This window comes from Oryctolagus cuniculus, chromosome 6 (assembly GCF_051225735.1).
Source record: "Oryctolagus cuniculus isolate XC-2025 breed Fujian yellow rabbit chromosome 6, ASM5122573v1, whole genome shotgun sequence".
Lineage (NCBI taxonomy): Eukaryota > Metazoa > Chordata > Mammalia > Lagomorpha > Leporidae > Oryctolagus > Oryctolagus cuniculus.
In genome coordinates, this window is record NC_142872.1 from 54760169 (window position 1) to 54779432 (window position 19264).

General features: G+C 42.1%; 1 long non-coding RNA gene and 1 pseudogene across 7 annotated transcripts in view; both read left to right on the forward strand.

The window, feature by feature from the left end:
* Window positions 1-12874, forward strand: part of LOC100356275 (heat shock protein HSP 90-alpha pseudogene) — a 77850-nt pseudogene extending 64976 nt beyond the window's left edge.
* The window catches only part of LOC138850057 (uncharacterized), a 1261171-nt gene that overhangs the window by 938833 nt on the left and 303074 nt on the right, over window positions 1-19264 (forward strand). The window lies entirely within an intron of this gene.

The following is a 19264-nucleotide window of genomic DNA, read 5'->3' on the forward strand; positions in this document are numbered from 1 at the left end:
AACTAATCCAAGAAACATGAGTGCTATGCCTTTTCTTGGCTTCTCATACATGAAGAGCTGCCATCTGATCTCTGGAAACATAGATATAATCAAATATGTGGTAGAAAATAGGGAGTTTCCACAGCATAAGATGGAAAAGAATGTGAATAAATGAGTATAATTAGCATTATGAAGAAACCTGCAACAAAAGTATAATCGAAGGGTCAAACATTCTTTAAGTGGGGGACACTTACATGAAGAAATCATGTCTATTTAACCTACTTATTAGTATATCATTATTATTTCTTCCACAAATAGTCTTGCTTATTCCAGTGAAGTTACTATTGCTTATGTAGATCAGAAATCTTTTTTAAATTGCTTCCAATGCCTTCATTACATCCTTTTCAGTGCCTCCAGGAATGGTAAATGAGCAAAATATTGCATTTAAAAGGAAGGATTATCAGAATGATACAAAAGCAAAACCAGACCATATACTGTGAATAATAAATGAATTTTAAATATAAAGATATAGATTGATTGAAAGTAAAATGATAGAAAAATTATATTATGCAAACCATAGGCATAATAAAGCTGGTGGAACTGAATTAATACCCAACAGAGAAAATTTCAAAACAAAGAATATTTTCAGAGACAAAAAGGCACATTCATTAATAATAAAAAGTTCAGTGTTTTAAAAGCTATATCATTTCTCAGTGTATATGAATATTATAAATTAACAATAAAATTCAAGAAGAAAACCCATAAGGACAATAAAAGAAATAGATAAATTTTCAGAACCAGTGAGCAAAATGCCCTTTTCTCAGTAAATGATAAAACAGCCAAAAATACCTGCAAGGATATATGAGATGTAAGTAACAACATTTTTGACACTTACAGAATATGAAACTTGAAAACTACAAAATCCATTTTACTTCCAAAATGTAGAAACTTTATCGATATTGACTACATTCTTGGTCACAAAGTAAGTCTCATTCAATTCTAGAAATAAGTGAGATTGTATGAAGTACATTCTCTGAGCACAAGACAATTAAATCAGAAATCACTGAGTTATCAAGAATAAAACAATTCCTGGGTCTGGCGCTGTGGCATAGCAGGCCGCCACCTGCAGTGCTGGCATCCCATATGGGTGCCGGTTCGAGACCCCGCTGTTCCACTTCCGATCCAGCCTGGGAAAGCAGTAGGAGTTGGCCCAGGTCCGTGGGCCCCTGCACCGGCGTGGGAGACCCGGAAGAAGTTCCTGGCTCCTGGCTCCTGGCTTCCGATCAGCACAGCTCTGGCCGTTGCGGCCAGTTGGAGAGTGAACCAGTGAATGGAAGACCTCTCTCTCTGTCTCTCTCTGTCTCTCTGCCTCTCCTCTCTCTGTGTAACTATGCTTTTCAAATAAATAAATAAATCTTTAAAAAAAGAATGAAACACTTCCCAAAATATTTAAAAATTAGTTCATTTATTTTTAAAGAACCTGTAATTAAGGAGTAAAATTAAAATATAAAATTAAATAAAATAGAAAATTGGAAAACATTTGAACTGAATGAGCATGATTACTCCACATATTGAAATATGTGGGGCAACTTGAAGGGAAAATATATAACTTCAAAGATGTTCATTAGTAAAGAAGCAAGGTATAAAATCAATGATCTAAGCTTCCATTGTGAGAAGTTAGTAAAACAAAAGTAAACTATATCCAAGGTAAGGAAGATTCAGGAAATGATAGAGATAAGAATGGTTATCTGTGGGGAGCAACTCGGACTATGCTGTTACTGGAATTAAGACTTATTCTATACATCTGCTCTCCCACAATATGGCACTGGGAGAGGAGCAAACAGCTTCTACCCAGCTGCCTCTCACCAACTTGAAAAGCTGCAGGAGCTGCTCCTGATTGGAGGAGAGCAGCGTACTCGGCGTGTGGGCAGCCGAGTTGGGATTGGTGGAAGAGGACTATAAAGGAGGAGAGAGACAACATGCACCAGGAACACCTATCCAAATAACACCTGTGCAGCCCCCGAGAGAGCCGGCCGGTGGTGTGCCGCTCCCCCGCGGAAGTGGGGAAAGTGGCTAGGGGGAACCACCCTTCCACGAAGGTGGAAGGGTCGGTAGCCAACCCGGGAAGAACCAGCAGCAAACCCGGGGAGGGCCGAGCAGACAAAAGAACAGCGCAGGGTCCTGTGTCGTTCCTCCACGAAGACGGGGAGCGACAGTTACCTATGAAATAAAAACTTATAAAATTAAGGCACATGTTGATTCTTTGAAAATATTCATAAAAGAGATAATCCCCAGCAAAAATTATCAAGAAAACTAAGATAAAAAAAAAAACCATACTAGGTATGAAAGGTTGGACCTTACTACAGATAATAAAGGTTAATAAGGGACTATTATGAGTAGCTCCAGGTCAATAAATTTCACATAGCTAATGAAATGAACACATTCTTTGAAAAACAATTAACCAAAACATATCAGGTTTCTACTTTGTCATGGTTAATATTAATCTTTATGATCAGATTCAACTGTTAATAAAAGAAAGAAGATTGGGATAATAATTAATTTTAAAGATATTGTTTTCTCTCAGAATTGTGTCTTGTCTGTTAAATGGTTACACCCAATTTCCTATGAGGCTTATGAAGTGATCTTTAGTCTCTGATTGAAAGAAGTTGGTTCAAAAATATCTTAATAATAGCATTATCCGTGAAAGAGCATAGGTTTTCAGTGTGAGTAGTTAAAGGAACTTAACCTTATTTCCTATGTATACAATTTATCAAAATTACTAATAATCTTATAGTCCTAAAAGATACCCTTGTATACTGTTTTCTTTAATTTCTGCATTGCTAGTTTTTATTCAACCTATGTGTTTTCTCTACAGTGTCCTTAAAATGAACCCTTTCCTTTGATCTGCAGTCTTAAACATCTTTTCTGCTCTCCCTTGAATTACTAGGGTTGGGGAGCTGCTGATAACACACTAACTAAAACAAAGCATGTGTATTCACGGACTGCACTTGTGGTGTTCTTTGCATTTCTGAAGATTACAATCTTGAGCTCCTAATGGTCTTCCCCACTTAGTCTTATACAAGCTAATAGTTCACCAACTTAGCTGCCTGATAGTTGCAGGTATTTGAATTTGAAATATGCTTCTTCTCATACCACTACGGTAACACTGATTACTCAATTGATCACTAATCAGCATCTAATTATAGAGTAAAAGAGAATTTACTTAGTCTTTATCCTTAAGGGTATCTCTCCAGCATTTAGAACCATTGAGCATCTTCATGCTTTGAAACACTGTGATCTTGGGTGTGTGCGTACATGGGTAGTTTCTAATAGAATCTCTTCATTTGACTTCCATATTAGTGTGTAAGAGCTGCCTTAACAAAGTACTAATAACTGGGTGGCTAGAAACTGCTTAAATTAATTGTCACATTTCTCAGGGTGAGAGTTGCAAGATCAAAGTGCTGGCAGGCCATGCTGTTTCTCACACATAAAAGGGCAAATCCTTCCTCGCTTCCCTTTTTTCTTTTCACAAAAAGGTTTATTTATTGATTGACTTGAAGGGCAGAGAGTGAGAGCAACAGCAAGAAAGCAAGAGACACAGATAGAGAGAGTGCAGCATTTCCATTCACTGGTCCATTCTCCAAATGACCACAACAGCTAGGGCTGGGCCAAGCTGAAGCCTGATGCCAGGAACGCCTTCAGGGTCACCTAGAAAGGTGGAAGACTCTCAAGTACTTGAGCCATCATCTACTGCTTCCTCGGCACATTAGCAGGGAGCTGGATCAGAAGAGGAGTAGCCATGACTCAAAGTAGTGCTCCCGTATGGGAGACACTTGTTACAAATGGCAGCTTAACCCACCTCACCACGTTTGCCCCTTTCCTTGCTTCTTGTGCTTTCTGGCAATCTTTGCTGTTCTTTGGTTTGTGTGTGTCTCATACCCAGTTATAGGGCCATCTTCCCCCTGTATGTCTTTAAATCATCTTTCTTCTCTGCATATCTGGTCCAAATTTTCCTTTTTTTTTTTTTTTTAATGAGAGTGTCAGTGACATTAGGTTAGAGTCCACCCTGATGAGCTTATCATTCCTTAGTTGGAAGTTGCCAAGATCCTGTATCCAAGTAAGTTTACAGGGTCACATAGTGGGGGTTAGAACCTAAACCTGTCATTTTATGGAACATAATTCAGCCTATGACACCATCTTTGACTACTCATTCATCTCATCCTCTACTTATTTTTTTCTCTTGCTAGTCTGTCACTATTCTCAAGATTCTTAGATGATTAGTTCTTGACTCTCTATTTTGATTTTCTGTACTCTTTTTCTCGATAATACTATAATTTGAATTTCATCTCCAGACAGTGTTTTAAACTTCAGTCTTATTTCAAGTTGTCTTCTAAAACTTTTTGTATATGCCACCTTGGAGGAATCATGGAACCAATATATCTTAAGTGTAAATAGAAAATGTGCTTGCTATTATAATAAATTTGAAATCCTACAACTCAAATAAGACGAAGTCCTCTCTTTAGGCTCCACTTCTAGAGAGTTATTCAGGACTCCGTATTTTAACTTCTCGATAACTAGCAGTTGCTGTGAGCTTGGATTCTTGGGTCACATTTATTTAGATTTAAACCCTGGGTTACTAATCACTAAGTGTGATCCAGGTGTCCTGTGTTCCTTATGTGCAAAATGGTGGTAATATGATGAAATGCCTTAGGGTTGCTTTGTGGAAACAATAAAATGATGTATTAGTGCCCCATCAAGTGCCTAAAGCAGCAAATGGTCCTTGGGCTATGATAACTGTTAATAGTAGAAAACATTCTTACCTGCCACATTATCTCCATTCTCACTTCCTTTACTCTGTTTTCAGACTTCATTGTTATTCTCCTGCAATTTATAGCTAACTCGTCTCCTTTCCGCCAATCTCTCTGCATTCTAATCCAGTCTGCAGACATCTCCCAGATTAATCATCCTGTGCCACAGCTCTCTGCTCATTCCCCAGGGCACCATCGTTCACTGACTCCCCATTGTCTACAAAATAAAAGTAAAACTCCTTAGATTGAAATAAAAGGCCCTCTGGTCCCAAATCTCCTTTCCAACCTCATTTCCCACAACGCACCTTCATATATCAAATACCTCAACCACACAGAGCTGTTTGACATTCTTCATGTGTGCTGCATATCTTGGCACTTGTGTGCTCCTGCTTATGTGACTCCCCTGCCTCAAACCCAATCTTATTCACATCCTGTCTAGCCTTGCTGGCCCCGGTGAAATTATGTCTGCTAAGAAAAGCCTGCCTTAATCATTCGAGCTAGAAGTCATCTCACTCTGTGTTTAAATTGAGTAGTGTCTTTCATTTATGCATCCACCTCCCCAATGTTTATCGAGTTTCATTTATCCATCAGGCTCTAAAGAAGGGACTGGGAGAGCAGAGCAAGACAACAAGCTTTACTGAAGTCTTCATGGCACTTGTCATCAGAGACTCATCATGAAGGAATTAATTCAGAAACAAGAACATAATTTTAATCTGTGAAAAATACTATGAGCTACTGTTTTGATTGTGTCTAACCAATTATCTTTTTTAAAAAAGATTTATTTATTTATTTGAAAGTCAGAGCTACACACAGAGAGGAGAGGCATAGAGAGAGAGAGGTCTTCCATCCGCTGGTTCACTCCCCAGATGGCCACAACAGCCGGAGCTGTGCTGATCCGAAGCCAGGAGCCAGGGGCTTCCTTCAGGTCTCCCACGCAGGTACAGGAGTTCAAGGACTTGGGCCATCTTCCACTGCTTTCCCAGGCCATAGACGAGAGCTGGATCGGAAGTGGGGCAGCCAGGAGTCGAACTGGCGCCCATACGGGATGCCAGTGCTTCAGGCCAGAGTGTTAACACACTGCACCACAGCGCCGGGCCCCCAATTATCTTGTCTACCTAAACCGGAATATAGCTCCCTTGAGGACAGGACACACATACTGATACTATGTGTATTCTATAAAATATTTATTGAGCTGTGTATGTATATGTGTGAAGGGCATGGTGGCTTAATATTAAATTTTTTAATTTGTTTAAATTAAATATTTAATATTAATATTAAAATAGCACCATATTTGGGTTATTTCCACCTGATGAAATATTTTCATTTTCATGTACTTTTTTTAAAGGATTATTTACATAGTTATCGAGATATAGGAAGAAACAGTGAATCTTCTGTCCTCTGGTTCATCCCCCAGTTGGCTACAATGACCAGGGCTGAGCCAGGCCTAAGTCAGGAGCTAGTGGCTTTTGCCAGATCTCCCACATGAGTGGCAGGGGTCCAAATACTTGGGCTGCCTTCCACTGCATTTCCCAGGTCATTAGCAGGGAGTTTAGCAGCCAGGACTTGAACCAGCGCCCACTTGGGATGTTGACATTGTTGGCATCCACTACACCACAATGCCAGCCCCAAATTATTTTAAATTTTAAAATGTATGCTTTCTTTATTTGTTTGAAATTAGAGGAGAGAGATAGAGAGAGATGAGAGAGAGGGAGAGAGAGAGAGAGAGAAATCTTGCATCTACTAGATCACTTTCCAAATGCTTATAATAGCTACAGCTGTGTCTGATTAAAGCCAGGCAATAAGAACTCAGTCCGACTCTCCCACGTGTGGCATGGACTCGAGTTCTTGAGCCATTATGTGCTGCCTACCAGGGTACATACTAGGAGGAAGCTGGATTCAGGAGCAGAGGCAAGACTTGAGCGCAGGCACTTGACAGGAGATAATGAATATCCAAAATGGCATCTTAACTGCTAGATCAAATACCTGCCCCAAATATTCTGTCTTAACAGAATTTAATTTACTATGTCATTATTGATAAACTAATTTTCAGTGTATTTTAAGGAGTATGAATAGAAATATGAAACAGACACATCAGGGCTGGCACCGTGGCTCACTTGGTTAATCCTCTGCCTGCCACGCTGGCATCCCATATGGGCACCGGGTTCTGGTCCCAGTTGCTCCTCTTTTAGTCCAGCTCTCTGCTGTGGCCCAGGAGGGCATTGGAGGATGGCCCAAGTACTTGGGCCCCTGCACACACATGGGAGACCAGAAAGAAGTACCTGGCTTCTGGCTTCAGATCGGCGCAGCACCAGCCATGGTGGCCATTTGGGGAGTGAACCAACAGAAGGAAGACCTTTCTCTCTGTCTCTCTCTCTCTCACTGTCTGTAACTCTAAGGGAAAAAAAAAAAAAACAGACACATTGGCATTCTCTAGTCAGCAGGAACATAATGTAGACAGTCATCCTATGAGTACATGTATTTTGTAAGGCAAAAGAAAACTAAATTGCCAAATTAGGCAGTTTTTCAAAAATGTAAGATTCTGGTACCATTTGCAAAACCTAACTTATGTTCTTTAAATCCATCGTGCCGTAATTTCCTCATCTGTATTTTGAGGGTGGCCACAAAGTTTGAATGATCTTCCAAAATTGTAATTAAATAAAGTGGTTCATTTAATAGTACTATACAATCTTTGAATGTGATCATTTTCTTTATATTTGCATTAGTTTTCAAAATAATAGGTTTAGAAATTGTCTCTGGAACTAGGTCATGACCTGATTTGACAGTTAGAACAAAGCAACTAACATACAAATGTCTTGCTGTGGATAAAGAAAAGGGGTCTAGCCTGCTCCTGATGTTGTGAGTGGCATAACCCAGTTTAAACTAATTTAAGAAAAAGTCTTTGAAAAGAAAGAGGTGGGCATTTGACACAGTGAGTTAGTCATCACTAGTCATACCCGCCCTCCTTATCAGAGTGGCTGTTTCAGTCCTGGTTCTCTGCTTCTAATCCAGCTTCTTGCTAGTATGCTCCTTGGGAGGTAGCAAGTGATGGCTCAAGTGCTTGGGTTGCTACTATCCACACAGGAGAACTGGACTGAGTTCCAGGCTCTTAGCTTCAGCCTGGCCCTGTCCTGGCTGTTGCAGACATTTGGAAAGTGAACCAAACAAGTGGGAGATTTCCTTCTGTCTGTCTAAAAAAAACTTTAAAAATGTAAAGATCCAGGGAGAGATGATGCGGGACTAGCTTCCCAGTCACCTTCTGTTCTCTGTATTTCAGATTCATATGGGTTTCACCAACACACTGGGAGATAAGGGCCCACTTTTCTTTCTTCTCTTTGGTGTGTGTAAGTGCCAGATATAGACAGTAACCTGCCTGTCATGAGTCACATAATTATGCCTTTAACTGATAGATGGAATATTGCCGTTATCTGTGCTAAATTCTCATGCCTATCTGTGTGTTAACAACTATGTCAAAATAAAATAATTGGATTAGGTGAGGGACAGCTTTCCAAATAGAAGTAGAGGATATTTTCCAGAATGAATGATGAAATACTGTGCTGTCAAAACCAATCTACATCTACAACAACAGTATCTACTTACTTTCTACAATCCCCCTTCCTATATTAAATACTTCAACAAAACTGAGCTAGTTGATATTTTCCGTACATATTGAATGTTTTATCACTCTCCATCCTCTTCTTTATGTTATTACCCTGCATACATGGTTGAGTTCTCCCCTTAAACACAGTTGAATTTCTTTTCTAATCATAAGGAGAGACTACCATACCACTCTTAGTTAGAAGGTAGAAAGCTTCAAGATGTGATGATGCTCAGAATAACACCATTAGCTATACAGATGAGCTCCCAAATCATGGAATCTTAGCAACCCATCTGAAAGCAGGGTATTCAGAGAGGCTTAAATTAACTAAAATCCCAGTAGTAATGAGCCATTCCTAACAGGGAAGCACTCAAAACTGAAAGAGATTCCGTAAGAGTCACATAGGCCTTCTTGAAGTATGAGATGAGATAGTGGCTAATTCAAAGCTCAGTAAGTCATGAGGACTGAGAGGAAATGTCTTAAGATCTATTGGTTTTCATTAAGTTGGAGTCATTAAATTCAAAGTAGGGGGATAGGCAAGCAAACTTAGAGGAAATCCCAAATCCCAATGAGGTACTTTAGGTGTTTTGTTTGTTTGTTTGTTTGTTTGTTTTTGTTGTTGTTGTTGTTTTTGTTTTTGTTCTTGTTTTTGTTTCGACAGGCAGAGTGGACAGTGAGAGAGAGAGAGAGACAGAGAGAAAGGTCTTCCTTTTCTGTTGGTTCACCCCCCAATGGCCGCTGTGGCAGGCTCGCTGCAGCCAGCGCACTGCGCTGATCTGAAGCCAGGAGCCAGGTTCTTCTCCTGGTCTCCCATGTGGGTGCAGGGCCCAAGGACTTGGGCCATAGGTTCTGTAAAGATTTTCCCTAGGTTTGCAGCAGGAAGCAGGGTAAAGAGAGGTCTCACCAGGCAAGGAAAACTGCATGAGGATCTGGAAGAAGAAGAGTACCGTCTGCCCAGAAGGCAGTGGAGGATGGCCCAGGTCCTTTGCCCCTGCACCTGCATGGGAGACCAGGAGGAAGCACCTGGTTCCTGGCTTCGGATCGGTGCAGCGTGCCAACCGTAAGGTGCCAGCCATAGCAGTCACTTAGGGAGTGAACCAACGGAAAAAAAGAAGACCTTTCTCTCTGTCTCTCTCTCTCTCACTGTCTAACTTTGCCTGTCCAAAAAAAAAAAAAAAAATGAAAGCACTCATGAACTGAAATCTGACAATTGCTGCAACAAAGGCTAAACTCAGGTCCACTGAAATTTAGATCTATCAAACCATCCATATTTTGGACAGTCAGCAAACACACACTCTTGGAGTGACTGTTATGAATTTCAAACTCTACTGTGCATGGTTGCACAATGAATAGCATAGTCAACAAGAATTCTGAGACATGAAAGAAGCAAGAAAATGTGAGTGATGGTGAAAGAGGAAACAGTCAATACAAGCAGACTGAGAAATAGCACAGATATTACACACAAGAATTTTACAATAACTGTAATAAATGTTAAAGGACTTAGTGTAGAAGGTGAACAACACATACATGTATACTTCAAAAATTTCATGGAGAACTGAAATCAAAAGACAAGTTTCTTTTGGTGTAAAAATTTTTAAAATTCATTCATAGATTTTCATAATATGCATTTCCAACAACCTTTTTGAAGATCCCTCATATTACAAAAATGGGAAATTTCAGATTAGAGACAAAAGTGTGCTAAAGAAAAAATTAGATAAACTAAAATTAGAAATGAAATATGGTAAGAGAAAAAAACTTTTGATAGACTTTCATAGTAGCAAAAACACAGAAGACTCAGAGTTGCTTCAGCGTCTGGTGCTGCTGGGGCTATGTGGTTCTTCAGCCAAGATGCCCTAGGAGACCCAGTCTCAAGAACAGCGGATGGAGGAGAAGGAAGTGGAGATGTTTGTCTTCCAGGCAGATATTGCCCAATTGATGTTACTTTCGAAAGAAAGAAAGAAAGAAAGAAAGAAAGAAAGAAAGAAAGAAAGAAGGAAGGAAGGAAGGAAGGAAGGAAGGAAGGAAGGAAGGAAGGAAGGAAGGAAGGAAGAAAGAAAGAAAGAAAGAAAGAAAGAAAGAAAGATCTTCCTGCAAGAGCTGATCTCAAATTAATCAGATGCTCTGGAAAAAATCCTGTTTGAAAGCCTGACCAATTCCAGGAAACTAGACTCGGGGAAAGAGCTGGACATTAATCTGATTCCAAACAAGCAAGATGGAACTCTGATGATTGTGGATTCTAGAAATGGAATGACGGGCCGGCGCCGTGGCTCAATAGGCTAATCCTCTACCTTGCGGCGCCGGCACACCGGGTTCTAGTCCCGGTTGGGGCGCCGGATTCTGTCCCGGTTGCCCCTCTTCCAGGCCAGCTCTCTGCTATGGCCAGGGAGTGCAGTGGAGGATGGCCCAGGTGCTTGGGCCCTGCACCCCATGAGAGACCAGGAAAAGCACCTGGCTCCTGGCTCCTGCCATCGGATCAGCGCGGTGCGCCGGCTGCAGCGGCGGCCATTGGAGGGTGAACCAACGGCAAAGGAAGACCTTTCTCTCTCTGTCTCTCTCTCTCTCACTGTCCACTCTGCCTGTCAAAAAAAAAAAATGGAATGACTGAGGCTCAACTGATAAATAACATTGATACTATTGCCAAGTCTGGTAGCAAAACGCATTCATGGAAACTTTGCAAGCTGGCGCAGATATCTCTATGATTGGCCAGTTTGGTGTTGGTTTTTGTTCGGTGTATCCAGTTGCCGAGTAGGTGACAAACATAATGGGCAAGCATAATGGTGAAGGAGCAGTAAGCTCAGAGTCCTCTACCAGAGGTTCCTGCACCATGAGGACAGACACAGGTGAACCTATGAGGCAGGGAACGAGAGTTATCCTGCATCTGAAAGAAGACCAGACTGAGTGCTTGGAGGACAGGAGGATAAAGGAGATGGTGCAGAAGCAATCTCAGTGCATTGGCTATCCCATCACACTTTTTATGGAGCGGGAATGTGATAAAGAAGTCAGTGATGATGAGGCAGAAGAAAAGGAAGATAAAGAGGAAGGAAATGAGAAAGAACAAAAGGCGTCTGATGACAAACATGAAATAGAAGATGTTGGTTCCAATGAGGAAGAAGAAAAGAAGGATAGTGACAAGAAGACAAAGAAGATTAAATAAAAGTACATTGACCAAGAACTCAACAAAACTAAGCATATTTGGACCAGAAATCCTGATGATATTACTAACGAAGAGTCTGGAAAGTTCTCTATAAATGTTTGATGAATGACTGGGAAGACCACTTGGCTGTGAAACACTTTTTAGTTAAAGGACAGCTGGAATTCAGGGCTCTACTTTTTGTCCCAGGATATGTTCCCTTTGACCTTTTTGAAAACCAAAAGAAAAAGAACAACATTAAGTTGTATGTTCACAGAGTTTTCATCATGACTAACTGTGAGGAGCTAATCTCTGAATATCTGAATTTCATTAGAGGGGTGGTGGACTCCAAGGATCCTCCTCTAAATATTTCCCATGAGTTGCTGCAGCAAAGCAAAGTTTTGAAAGTGATCAGGAAGAATTTTGTCAAAAAATGTCTAGAACTCTTCACTAAAGTGGCAGAAGATAAAGAGAACTACAGAAAGCTTAATGAGCCGCTCTTTAAAAATATAAAGCTTGGGATACATGAAGACTCTCAAAACCAAAGGAGGCTTTCTGAGCTGCTAAGATAGTACACATCTGCTTCTGGTGATGAGATGATTTCTCTCAAAGACTACTGTACCAGGATGAAGGAAGACCGGAAACACAACTACTACATCCCAGGTGAGACCAAGGACCAGGCAGCAAACTCGACCTTGGTGGAACGCCTTCAGAAGCATGGCTTGGACGTGAGCTACATGATCAAGGCTATAATGAATACAGTGTCCAGCAGCTGAAGGAATGTGAGGGGAAGACTTTAGTGTCAGTCATCAAGGAGGGCTTGAAACTTCCAAAGGATGAAGAAGAGAAAAAGAAACAGGAAGAGAAAAAACAACAACAACACAGTCTGAAAACCTCTGTAAAATCATGGAAGATATATTGGAAAAAAAAGTTGAAAAGGTGGTTGGGTCAGAGATTGGTGATGTCTCCATGTTGTATTGTCACAAGCACTTGGACAGCTAATCCAGAAAGGATTGTGAAAACTCAGGCCCTTTGAGATAACTCTACAATGGGTTACCCGGCAGCAAAGAAATGCCTGGAGGTAAACCTGACCTTTCCATTATTGAGACCTTAAGACAAAAGGCAGAGGTAGACAAGAATGGTAAGTCTGTGAAGCATCTGATAATCTTGCTTGATGAAACTGCCCTCCGTTCTGTGGCTTCCGTCTGGAAGATCCTCAGACACAAGCTAACAGGATCAACAGGATGGACAAACGGGGGCTGGGTTATACCCAACTGCTTATGACACTAATGCTGCTGTAACTGAAGAAATGGCGCCCTGGAAGGTGACACTGACACATCTCGCATGGAGGAAGTAGGCTAAGCTGTGTCTGACAGTTGGCTTGGACACGTGTTCAATACTTTGCCTTCATTCCCTCTGATAATATATTTTCAAGGATTTTTCATTTTGTTAATAAAAATGTATGGCATGACAATGACTTAAGGGGAAGATAAGATTTCTTTCTACTTCTAAGTGATACTGTGATGTTAGGCACAGGCAGATCTGATAACACTTCTCTAGTTTAACGCTGGCTTGTGACAGATGAGGTAACGCTTGTTGTAAGATGTATGTAGCTCATCGTTAACTTTGTGGTCTACCGTGTTTAGCTATCAAGCCAGATTCCTTAGGAGACCAGATCTTTTGTCACTGAGGCATTCTGAGCTATACCTTGGAGTTTAAAAGAAAAATACTTGTTAAAATGGCTTGAGTTTCATCTCATAGGGTGTACTTTTTAAACTTTCCCCTATAGTTACTGAACCTGCATGTGCTCATCCTCTAGAAATAGGTTAAACTGAAATAACTTGATTGGAGGAACGCTCCACATTGTCGCTCCCCGTCTTCATGGGGGAGCAACACAGGACCCTGCGCTGTTCTTTCGTCTGCTCGGCCCTCCCCGGGTTTGCTGCTGGTTCTTCCCGGGTTGGCTACTATCCCTTCCACCTCCGTGGAAGGGCAGTTCCCCCTGGCCGCATTCCCCACTTCCGCAGGGGAGCGGCACACCGCCGGCCGGCTTTCTCGGGGGCTGCACGGGTTCCCTTAGATGTTCCCCATAGATGTTCCCGGTGCATGCCGTCTCTCTCCTCCTTTATAGTCCTCCTCCGCCAATCCTAACTCGGCTGCCCACACGCCGAGTACGCTGCTCTCCTCCAATCAGGAGCAAGTCCTACAGTTTATTAGTTGAACTGGAGGCAGCTGTGCGGAAGCTGTTTACTTCTCTCCCAGCGCCATATTGTGGGAGAGCAGATGCATAGAATAAGTCCTAATTCGAGTAACTTAGTCTAGTCCGGATTGCTCCCCACAGATCCCCCTTTCTTTTTATTTTTTAGCGTTGATACGCGCCTGTCTTCGGTGTCCCGCGGCACACACTCTGCTCTACTTGCTAGAGTTGCCACAGGCTCTTACAAGTCCTATCAGGCAAACCGAATCCGGGTCCTCTCTTCGCCATGTTGTGAGGAGGTTTTTAGGCGCTGATGCGTGCCTGTATTCGGTGCCCTGCAGCGCATGCTCTGCTCTGCTAGAACTGCCTGCAGGTGTTTACAAAACCTATCAGGCAAACCGAATCCAAGCCTTCTCATTGCCGTATTGTGGGGGAGACTTATTAGTGTTGGTTTGTGCCTATCTTCGGTGACCTGCAGCTCATACTCTGGTCGAGCTGCTTGCTGGCGCTTACCGCCTTAATTCAGGCAGACCGAATCCAAGCCTTTTAATTGCGGTATTGTGGGGAAGCCTTACTGATGTTAATTCGTGCCTGTCTTCGGTGACCTGCGGCGCATAAGCTGCTAGCTGCCCGCAGGTGCTCATCGCCTCACTTGATTAGGCAGACCGAATCCAAGCTCTCACATTGCAGTGTTGTAGGGAGGCCTTTTTATTTCTCTATTTCTCTATCTCCGGGCATTCCTATTTCTCCCATTTTACTTCTATCTTCCAGCATTCCTATTTTTCTCACTTTACTTCTAAACTTCTGTTTCTCTTATCCCTGTGGCTTTCCGGCACCTCGCCCCGCCGGCGGGTTCCCGGCTCTGCGCTGCTTCAGCCCGCGCGCCTCTCTCATCTGCGCAGCTTCCCGGCTTTGCGCGGCTCGGCTTCGCGCGCTCCGCGGTCTCCACGCTTAACCCTTTCGCGTCTGAACCACGGCCTACGCCAGCCCCGTTCCCTATCTATTCACGCCCCGTGCTCTCTCTGCACGCGGCGGCTTCCGCGAGTAACACAGCGTAGCTTACGTGTCCGCCACTATCATTCAATCTAAGTTCCCCAGGCTAGCCTGGCGAATTTAACCCAGCGTAAGTCTCCGCCCCACGATTTGGCTTCCCGTCCTTTGCTCCCCGGGCTAATCAGACGGATCCCAATCTGGCTTACGTCTCAGCTTCTGGTTTCAACTTTTCGCCCCCTATTCCCGGGCTAACTTGAGAACCCCAAAGTGGCTTTCGTGTCCGCCTTGGCCTACACTCGCGGCTTCATTTTCCCTAACATTTTTCTCTACCCGGTATATTTCCCCCAGCTTTCCTCCAACAATATTCCTCCCTCATTTCTCCTGGCCTCTCCCCACAGTCCGCGTCCGAGTCTGTTTGTTCTAGCTTTCACTTTCGCTTTTGACCTTAGAGATTTCTCCCAGCTTCCCCCCGTAGTCCGTATCCGAGTCTATGCCTAGGCTTTCAATAGCTTCTTCCGGCTCCTTTTTCGTCCGGCTTTTCCCTAGGCTGTTTCGAGTCTATGCCTAGGCTTTCAATAGCTTCTTCCGGCTCCTTTTTCGTCCGGCTTTTCCCTAGGCTGTTTGCTAGTTTCTCTCTCCGATATTTTCCCTAGTTCTTCCCGTTTCTTCCCTCCTAAGTTTCATATCCGTCCTAAGTTTCCTATCCGAGCTAGGTTTCCTATCCGAGTCACGGCACCACTAGGTCGCTCCCCGTCTTCATGGGGGAGCAACACAGGACCCTGCGCTGTTCTTTCGTCTGCTCGGCCCTCCCCGGGTTTGCTGCTGGTTCTTCCCAGGTTGGCTACTATCCCTTCCACCTCCGTGGAAGGGCAGTTCCCCCTGGCCGCATTCCCCACTTCCGCAGGGGAGCGGCACACCGCCGGCCGGCTTTCTCGGGGGCTGCACGGGTTCCCTTAGATGTTCCCCATAGATGTTCCCGGTGCATGCCGTCTCTCTCCTCCTTTATAGTCCTCCTCCGCCAATCCTAACTCGGCTGCCCACACGCCGAGTACGCTGCTCTCCTCCAATCAGGAGCAAGTCCTACAGTTTATTAGTTGAACTGGAGGCAGCTGTGCGGAAGCTGTTTACTTCTCTCCCAGCGCCATATTGTGGGAGAGCAGATGCATAGAATAAGTCCTAATTCGAGTAACTTAGTCTAGTCCGGATTGCTCCCCACACACATGGCTTGTTTTCCAAAGAAAAGCATTGTTACGGGGAACAAAATTATAATTTAAGCTAGGTGTGTTGTAAAGCTGTTAAAAAGTAAGTCACCGAGATATGCGGATGGAAATGTAGTGCTCAAGTCATTTTGTTTTAAAAAGCTGTAACAAATACAGATGAGTTGAAGAGCTGAAAAAAAAAAGAAAAAAGAAAATTCAGTGAACCATTAGGCAGATCAATATAAATTATCTAAATGGGAAACATGTACAGACATTGAACTCATAAACTCATTTGTTAGGGCTACTTTAAAAAGTACCATAAAGTAGATGGCTTAGTTTACAAAAACAATCTCAAAATCCCAGAAGTTCCATGTGTGAGATTTAGATGTCAGTGGATTGGTTTCTTGTGTGGCCTCTTTTTGGCTTGTAATTGGCCATCTTGCCCCAGAGTTTTTACAAGGTCTTCCCCCCGAACATATCTCCAACCATATTTCCTTTAATTAGCAGGACATCAACCATATTGGGTTAGGGCCCAACCTAATAATGCCATTTTAATTTAATTTATCTCTTTAAAGACAAGGTTTTCAAATACAGTCACATTGTGGGGTGCTAGGGGTTAGGACTCCAACATACGTGTTTTTGTGGAAGAGAATTCATACTTCAGCAGACACAAATCAAATGGTATAATGTACATGTAATTGGAATCTTAGATGTGGCTATAGGAAGTAAGCAAAAGAAATGGTTGATGCAATTAAGGGAGAGAATTGTCTGCAACTGATGAAAGACATCAACATAAAGATCCAAGTACAGAGAATACCCAAGCCAGATAAAAACACCCAGGCACCTGATGGTTGAACTGTTAAAAAAAAAAGCCAGAGAGATCACCTTAAAAGTATCCATCAGGTGGAGTTTGATGGGTGAAAGATGCTTTTCATAAAGGGGGATTCTTAGGAGGGTAACAGAGGATGGCTAACTCCTCATCAGCTAAGGAGGCAGTGAAACAGTAACATTAATGGGCTGAAATGGAAAAATTATCAGGTTACAATCCTATATTCAGCAAAATTATCCTTTAAAAATAAAGTTGAGGGGGCTCTCCTGACTCCTGCTTCTGAATCCAGCTTCATATTCATGTAGACCCTGTATGGCAGCAGCAGTGGCTGAAGTAGTTGGAACCCTGCCATCCACATGGGGGACTTGGATTGCACTCCTAGTTCTTGTGTTGCAGTCCTGATATGGAGTCATTGCAGGCATCTGGGGAATGAGAATGGGCTAGCAGATGGGCATGTTTCTCTCTCTCTCTCTCTCTCTTTCTTTCTCTCTCTCTCTCTGTCACATAATTTTTTTAAAGAAAAATAAAAGGAAGTGTTTTAGACAGATGAAAAATGAAGAATTTACCTCAAGAAACTTGTACTTTAAGAAATGTTAAGTTCTTCAGATTGAAATGAGATGATAGCAAATGGATCCCAGATATGCAGGAGGGAATAAAGAACACTAGAAAAAGAAATTGTGTGGATGGACATGAAAGACCGCTGGATATTAAACACAAAAATGATTGTGTTATGGAGTATTTCACATAGTAACAAACAAACAAAATTGTCTAACATCAAAGTGGTTAATGTCTTCAGTACTTAGCCATCCTAGTTTTTGTAAAGAAATTTCAATTGAGTGCTCTGAAACATGGTTAAGCAAGTATCAAGTAAGGATTTATTCTTTCCCATGTAAATCAAGAGTGGAAAAGGTAGTCAACCACCCCATCTGTATTTTCTTCATTTCATACTTGCCTTTTAAAGTTATATTAAAATTTTTTAACAGGTATGAAGAATAGATTTCTCTAGTTGTATGCTGTCCTGTTTTTGTTAAGGTGTAGATAGAGGGAGCCTTCAAACTGTTTATGGAAAAGATGTATTAAGAAAAAACTATACATGGGAATATGAAATGAAAATATGTTTATTTTGGTGCATACAGATAAAGGCCTACTAATTTGGTAGTTAGAATGGCATGTGCTTGCTCTCTGAGTAAGTGAGTACCTATTCCTGGGGACAGTCAGCTAGAGACTCCCTGGGTATCATGGACATCATGTGTATCTTCTGAGTAATGTGCATTTTCTTTATACTTTTTGTAGTTCATAGAAATTAAACTCTATAACCATGTATACTATATATTCTAATGTGCATATATTCATATGTAGGCACATATATTATAGAAGGAGATACCAGCCAAGTATTGTACCAAGAATGAAAAACTATGCAAGCCACATCAATACTAGCTAGAGAGCTGAATTTGAGCACAATTTGCTACGGAATCTCCTATGACAACCCTACATTTCTGTGGATCATTTCTCTCTTCCCAAGCCGTGGGCTTTGGCTTGCCTTAGCACAACAGAGGCCTCGTCCTCCTTCCTCTTACACTGGGCACTGATTATCAAACACCCTCTGTTGTGCTGCTTGAACTGCCGTCCAATTCCCCTGCAGTCAATCTCAAGTAAAACTGAAAGGCTATGTTAAAAGAGCACCAACCTTCAAAGTTGCATGTGGAAAATATTCATTTTCGCACTCTGTGATTGAAGTCAGAGATGTCTTACTGTCAGAATTCTCAAATGTCACTCCTTCTATGAGAGAGTAGAGGCCATAGGAAGCGTGTGAAACTTTCCTTTTAAAAGAACTCCAAGTGAATACTTAGTGGCAACAGAAGGTGCCAGGTTGAAAAATGAAAGCAACAGGGCCTTGTGGAAAAAGAGAGCTTGGCACCTCAGCTGGGCTGGTTCTCATAATGATGATATCACTGCATAATGTGGCCTTAATTTCCTCATTCCTGTCTCTCAATTGGAGGTGAAGATGGTGACCCGGCTCTGGGGTCAAACGTTGAAAGATTGGATGGGTTAAGCACCATGCACTGGAGATGGCAACTGACACGTGCACCCGAGAGCTTTGGCTCCCTTTTCAGCTCTTTCATGATCTGTCCCTGTGCCCACAGGTATTTTACATCTCTGAGGGTACATTTCCTTGTTGTAAAATGAAGGGGTTGGAACCGGTATGGTCTGAGAGTCTTTTCAAGGCTGAAATTTTATGAGCTAATGTTCTACATTCTCTTTAAGTAGAATTGCTTTTACGTGGGGGAATTCTATATAAAGCGGAAAATGGCTTATGAACCAAATCAATCTTGAAAATTCCAGGCTATATGTTAATTGACCATCTATCATTTTGCTGTGATTTCAGAAAAGCCAGGCTTTTATTTATTGTATTTTTAAGATTTATTTTATTTATTTGAAAGGCAGAGTTACAGACAGAGAGGAAGAGAGAAAGAGAGAGAGAGAGAGAGAGAGAGAGAGAGAGAGAGAGAGATTCCATCCTCTGATTTAATCCC